We start from the raw sequence: 7,500 nt of genomic DNA, 5'->3' as shown, positions 1-7,500 counted from the left end.
AAGAGACATTTTTTTTCTCCTCGTCAAGGAACTCTCGAGAAGAAAACAGGCTATCATCTGAACGTTCAACGACGAGATAACATCGATGAAAGCATCATCTTCATTCACCGGTTGCTCGAGATTGCAACGTAAAATGAAGCTTCTCTTCTGTTCTCATCTCTTTTTTTCTCTCTCTCTTTCTTCCTCTCTCCTTCCCTCTTTCTCTCTCTCTCTCTCTCTCTCTCTCTCTCCCTTCCTTTCTCTCTCTGCTCTGCCTCTCTCGGAACTTGGTCCTCACTCCGTCCGTATCAATAGGCACGTATGCATCGAGTGGAAATGAATTGTGCTGGATGGACGGTGTTTCGTGTCGTCGTATCAAATGTTGTTGGCATCATGGCCGACAGCAGGCTAATGCAGAGCATTCTAACCATAACCGTATGCGCCAAATAACCGGAAATTACTTGCCGCGTTTCAATCAGAGATCGTCTGTGTATGCTAGATTTCGAATACGGGCTAACATCATCGATTTGATATAATGCACGTCTCTCTTCGAATACGTGTAATAATCTCTTTAATCACGAATCTTACGTGTTAATCGATTCATTTATTGTTTTGTATTTTTCTTTTTTTTGTTTTTGTTTTGTTTTGTTTTGTTTTTTACTATTAATCTTTCCTCAATAATTTTGATGTAATTAAAGTATATAGATATAAATATTTATATCAGATTTATATTAATTATATGCATATAATGTAGCCCATTTATACCGAAAAATTGTCATATCCTGTGATGGAGTGAAAAATATTTTTTATCGATTTATTTGATACGAAGGGCATATCATCTGATGTCAATTCCTTTTTTTTTGGAGTTTATACGAAGGAAGAAATTTCAAAGGCAAATATATATATATATATATATATATATATATATATATATATTTATATATTTTTCTTTTCATAATTTGATAATATCTAATGGGATTAATACAACAACATGCCACATGAAGACATTTACTATTATAAAATACTATAAATTATATTATAAGTTTATAAATTATATTAAAGATTGTATTTTGTAAATAATGGCTAAACTTCTGACGAAATAAATTTCATTTATTTCATTTGTAATTTGAAAAGCAAGAAGGAAGTTTGTCTATTGTATATAGTATTATTATAATGTATTATATTGCAATTTATATGATAAAGTAAATATTTATATAATTATTCAATATAATGTATTGATTATGCATTAATAATAAAAATGCCAATAAAAATATTTAATATGAAAAAATCCAATGTGTTTTTCATTAAATCCTATCACTTTACTCTTTTCCAAAAAATAAGAGAACATATTATGAAGTGGCATAACTTTGCCACATTCATGGCAACATTTTTACACGTCATATGATCTTGACACAAAACTCAGGAATTTTTTTCCACGTTGTCAGTCATTTGATTTTTTTTGAATAGGAGAATATAACTTACCAGGAAGTGGCACGATTTCGCATGCCACCTCCTTTCGCATCATGTGATCCTGATACACAATTTCGTTTTTCGAGCAAAATTTTCGCGTGTTCCAGAATTTGATTTTTTTTGAATAGGAGAACATAACTTTCCAGGAGATGGCACAACTTCGCATGCTACCTCTTCGCGCACCATGTGCTCCTGATACAATTTCAGATTTGCGGGAAATTTTTTCACACTCTCTATAATTTAAATTTTTGAACAAGAGATAATTACTTACCAGAAGGTGGCACGATTTTGCATGCCACCTCTTTCCGTATTCTGTGATCCTGATACAAATCTTGATTTACTTGAATAGTTACGCTTTGTCGAATATTTGAAATAGAACGATGAATTGTTTGAATAAGGATAGAAGTGGTAGGATTTAATAAAGAATACATTGGATTTCTTATCGAGTTAAATATATTTATTTACATTTTTATTAATATTACATGAAGAATACATTGCATTTGATAATAATATAAATATTTCCATTATGTTATAAATTGAGCTATTATATAATACTATATAATACTATTGTATAATATTTATGTACTAATATTTACTGTTAACAAAGAATGAACTTCTTATACTTCTATATATTTTCTCGAATTAGAGATATAACTAAACGAAATTTATTTATTTAGAAGTTCAATCTTTGTTTATAACAATATAATTTATATTATGCTTATAACAATATAATTTATAAACTTATAGTATAATTTGTAATACTTTATGATAGTAGATATTCACATGTGGCATGTTGTTGTATTTGTCTTATCAGATTGTTCTCAACTTTAAAAAATGAATTTGACTTTGAAATTTTTTCCATCGCTTAAGTTCCAAAAAAAAAAAAAACTGGCATAATGTGATGTACTCCTTTGTATTCAAAAAATCTCTAAAAGAATTGTTTATGTTAGATTAATTTCTTAGAAGATATTCCGATTTTTCGTGATAAATGAGACAATGTGTATTTGTGTGTGTCTGTGTGTGTGTGTGTGTGTACGCGCGAGCATGTATGTCTTTATATGTATATAATTAGCTTTACTTCGATATCATGACATTTTTATTGAAAAATTATATAAATGTCGAACATTAGAAAAAGATATGAAATCATTTCGTTTTTAAATTGATGCGTTATTAATCTTATTAAATCATTTAAAAGAGATTATATAATTCTCTATCGAGGGTATTATGATTAATAGGTCAAAAATCGTATGAATACTATCAAACCATCAAGATTTTTGTCATTTAGGTCATTTTCATGAAAGGGAGGATAAGGGTGAGAGAGAGAGAGAGAGAGAGAGAGTGAGAGGGAAGAAGAGGGAGAGTGAATGGGATAGTCAGAGGAAGAGTAAGTGAGACGGACATTAATTGTGTCTGTGCATACCGCAGCACTTCTCATTAAGATTCATTCGCGGTCAGATGTGTCAGTAAATGACAAGTAGTTACTTACTATGTTCGATGAAATAGAATAGAGAAAAAAAGAGAAAGAGAGAGAGAGAGAGAGAGAAAGAGAGAAAGAAATAGCTGCAGCTTCCTTTTAGAACGATATATCATAAATGAAAAAATAAAAAGTATTCATTCCATTATTGTTCCCTCATAAAAGTAGAATATCATATCGAGTAAGTTATCATCGTACGTTGTTTACTTTCGTATAAAAGATGCGTTTATTTAATTCTTTTTCATTAATTTTGAAAGTAACCGAACTATAATGTGTTTTAATGAAAGGAATAAGATGAATTCTGTGTGATATTTCATCGACAGATAATTGAAATCATATTTTTTTTTTTTTTTTTTTTTTTATGACAATTCGAGGAACAAAGTAACTATGAACTTTAACTTCTCTTTTCTCTCTCTCTCTCTCTCTCTCTCTCTCTCTCATTTTAGAAAAGCTTTGAGAGAGAAAAGAACGATCATTATACTGAGACGCGTTTCCTCGACGAAATATTGACTTCTCTGGCGGAGTGCCCAATTTGAAAGTGGCTCTCGTGCGGTGAGCTAAAAAAGAAGATGCGGGATAGAGAGAGATAGAGAAAGAGAGAGAGAAAGAGAGAAAGAGAGAGAGAGAGAGAGAGAAGAGAAAGAGGAAAGTGACGTACGTAGCCGGACGTGTTCAACGAAGCGAAAAAAGCTGAAGGTTCTAGACTGTGCGAACCACCAAGGGACGTAGGATTGAAAAGTTTTCTTGAGCCTCCAGAATCAACCCCCAACCTTACGACCCCCTCCTTTCAAACGCGTGCCACGTTTACCTTTCGCGTATCTCTCTCTCTCTCTCTCTCTCTCTCTCTCTCTTTCTCTTCCTCCAATCTCCTAACTTCCAAACCTGTGAGCTCTGACTTTGTCTTCCTTTCTGTTTTTTTTTCTCTCTTTCTTTTTTATCTTTTCTTTTTTTTTTCTTTCTTTCTTTCTTTCTCTTTTTCTCGTTTTTTCTCTCTTTTTTTTTTTTTTTTTTTTTCCTTCCCCCCGCGAACACTTTATAAAGTTTTGCGGACGTAGTTGACGGGTTCAACGTTGTTGCAACGAACGGACGAGAGGTAGGATGCACCTCGTAGCCAACACTCTCTTCTACCAAAGAGATTTACGACGACCGTGAGATGTAAAAGGCCCGATGGTTGGAGTGAGATGAAAACAATGAGAGAAAGAGGGAGATAGGGAGACGAAGAGAGAGAGAGAGGGAGAGAGAGAGAGAGGGAAACGGAGCTGTAGTTAATGCACGAACTCGGCGAACTAACAACACCGTTTAAATTCATTCTGCCGTGGCGTTAAACGCTTGAGAGCCGCGTTACCTTTTCATGAAATTTATATGTATAAATAGAATATGGGCATATATGGACTGAACCAATAAGTAGGTATTGTTATTTGATATAATTTTTTATTTACAAGTTTCATTATCTACTTTACATAAAGTGTGTGAGACAGAGACAGAGAGAGAGAGAAAGAGAGAAAGAGAGAGAGAGAGAGAGAGATAAACAAAGTGAGACAAAGAAATGAATTCTACGTATCAGCAATTTTGTATTAAATATTTTATTTGAATTATTTCATGGTTTCATCTGATGATAATTATCGGTTTTTGTACAGGATGTACCGCGTGTTATAGCATATAAGCATAATATTGAATTATTTATCAATAAAAAGTAACGTAGCTCAAGGAAAAAAAAAGAATGCAGAAGAATTTAGATAAGAGAAGTGTTTTGTAACGACTCATTACTTTTCGTAAAATTGTTTGAAAAAAAAAAAAAAAAAAAAAAAAAAAAAAAAAAAAAAAAAAGGAAAAAAAAAGAAAGAAAGAAAGAAAGAAAAAGAAAGGGAAGAAAACTTTTGTTACCTTCAAATCTCGAAATAATCTGATTTCAAAAGGAAATTATTCATTGTCGGAATATAAGATATCACGAAAGATATTTTAGATTTTTAATTTTGTCTGAACTGATCCAAAATAAATTTGATCATTTTATCAGATTCCCTAATAACATTTTGTAATGGAATATTTTCTGATTTTTTTTTTTCTTTTTTTTTCTTTTTTTTTTTTTTTCATTGTTAAAAATTATTTTATAAGTTCCACGCAATTCTATGATTCGATCTAACAATAAATCGATGAATATAGTTGTTCGCTTGATTTGTACGACAACTTCAACCTCGTCGTATCATCACCAATACCATCTCCTCACCCTTTTTTACTCTACTTCTACCTATGGGAATAACGCTCTGTGTGACTCAGCCGTCTTTCTGCGGTCTCGACTAGCGAGCGTGTCCATAAATGACGTAGTCAAGCTGCATAATATCGATCCGACAGCTTATCCCTGATTTTATCGTACTTACACTCCGTATTATCTGTCTTCGAGATCGGAGCTAAAACCGGCAAAATGGATGAATTTATTCGAGAGAGAGAGAAAAAAAAAAAAAAAAAAAAAAAAAAGAGAAAAAGAAAAAGAGAGGGGAAAAAAAACCGACTTGAAAAGGACTTCGATGTCTTAATCGAAATTCTTCGATCTCTTTTTCTAATTCCTTTCGCATTATATTTAGATTAAATTTGAAAGAGGAATTTTCTTCTTGCAATTCCAATAGTAACATCAATTTGTTATTAATAATAACGTTTATAAAAATTGATTTAATCCTGATACGATTTTCTAGATTACATACATGTTTGATATAAAAATACATTATTTATCTATTTATATTTAATCCTTCATATCTGTATCTCTTTCTCTTTACGTTTCTACGTATTAAGTATCGATTATCGAGTCTCAGGACGAAATATCAAGTTACTATGACGAATAAAGTAGCGCTTATCGCTAATCATAAAACGTTTGAATCGTGATGTCGTCGTTCTCGACGAAGTGTCGCAAGACTCGTCGACGTTCATAAAGGACAGTCCCTTACTTACAGAATCCATTCGTCAACGGGAACCTTGATATATTCGTTAAATTTTCACCACGATATGGATTCTCTCTTGGAATTTTCTTGATAAAGTCCAACAATTGCGCTTTCCATTTCTCTCTCTCTCTCTCTCTCTCTCTCTCTCTCTCTCTCTCTCACTTACTCATTCTTTTTCTCTTTCGAACCACTCTCGCGGTGGAATTCTCATTCACCTCCCACTCCACCTGCCAGCGAGAGTAAATGAATCTAATTGCATCTGAAATTTAAATGCGGCCTGGCATTTGCATTTAATACCAACGTCTAACTAGCCGTGCAAACCCCGATAAAGCAAGATCCACCCCTTACTTTCCGACCTTCATCACGCTCTCTTCGTCACCTCCTTCGCCTCCTCTTTTGGCCGCCTCGAGATATTGCCACGTCCTTTTAAGCATACCTTCTGTTCTCTCTCTTTCTTTCTCTCTCTCTCTCTCTCTCTCTCTCTCTCACTCTCTCTCTCTCTCTCTCTCTCTGTCTCATTCTCTCGGTCTCTTCCGTTTTCTCCCTCACATATATTTTCTCGTTGATCTATCACTTGCATCCTCCTTTTACACACCCCGACTCATTTTTCGCCGACATGTAAATACGTTTTTCGGAGGTGACGTCAAACGAATCGCTTCATTAAGTAGGCGGAATTAAATATCAACGGTATTTAGTAACAATCCCATTATGCCGGAAGTTTTGGACAATGTACCGAAAGATAAATGGGTTTTTACCCTTATACGAATTTATTAAAGAACATTACAATACCAAGTGATATTCTTACACGTTCTCACGTTTTTTGACGTATTATTGAAATATCATCAATCAATTATTTATAGGATATTGGATTAATCATGTATTTATCTGTCATTGATAAGAAATAGAATCTCATTGATTGTTATGTTTTCTTATGATTAAACATTGATTTTCATAATATTTATTAATATTATTTTTATTATATTTATATTTATATATCGTTCGTAATCGTGCGAAAAGAATAATCTAATCGAGTAATTTTTAATTACTACTAAGATAAGAAATTTCATTAAACGTTTATTTAGAAACGTCACTCAAACTATTACAAATATATATTTGGTTATATCCGTCGAGCTGACATTTATATCTTAATAAAATTTCATCGAGTGGACTCGTCAGATATTTCTAATGCGATATAGATTCTTAGATAATGCAAGGAGCTTTGACAAGTTTTCTCTCTCTCTCTCTCTCTCTCTATATATATATATATATATATATATATATATATGGAGTATATATATATATATATATATACACATTTCTCTGTCTCTCAGATAGCTGAGAGAGTTTCAACGGCGATATCTGACAATGTTACTGTACTTCCTACGTATTCGAAGATATTATACAAGGAACGGACTCTTGGGAAACTGATAAGGCTGTGGGACTTGCGCGATATTCTGATAAAGGACGTATACTCTGCCTTTCCTCCAATTACGATAAATATAACGTCGTCCAGAGTATTAACCACGTCGGAAGAAGATAGGAAAGATTTAAGAGAATTTATGTTTACGTATAAATAAAATCGTAACTAAATATATTGTTATAACTCGTCTTAAGGATTTAGAAATAAAGCATGCAGTTGAATTTTCT

The 7,500-nt window shown here is 32.6% G+C and overlaps 1 protein-coding gene across 4 annotated transcripts in view; it reads left to right on the top strand.

The window, feature by feature from the left end:
• LOC124950125 (leishmanolysin-like peptidase) overlaps window positions 1–7,500 on the top strand; it is a 256,379-nt gene that overhangs the window by 200,473 nt on the left and 48,406 nt on the right. The window lies entirely within an intron of this gene.

Source organism: Vespa velutina, chromosome 6 (genome assembly GCF_912470025.1).
Source record: "Vespa velutina chromosome 6, iVesVel2.1, whole genome shotgun sequence".
Lineage (NCBI taxonomy): Eukaryota > Metazoa > Arthropoda > Insecta > Hymenoptera > Vespidae > Vespa > Vespa velutina.
This window is presented reverse-complemented; position numbering and strand designations above follow the sequence as displayed.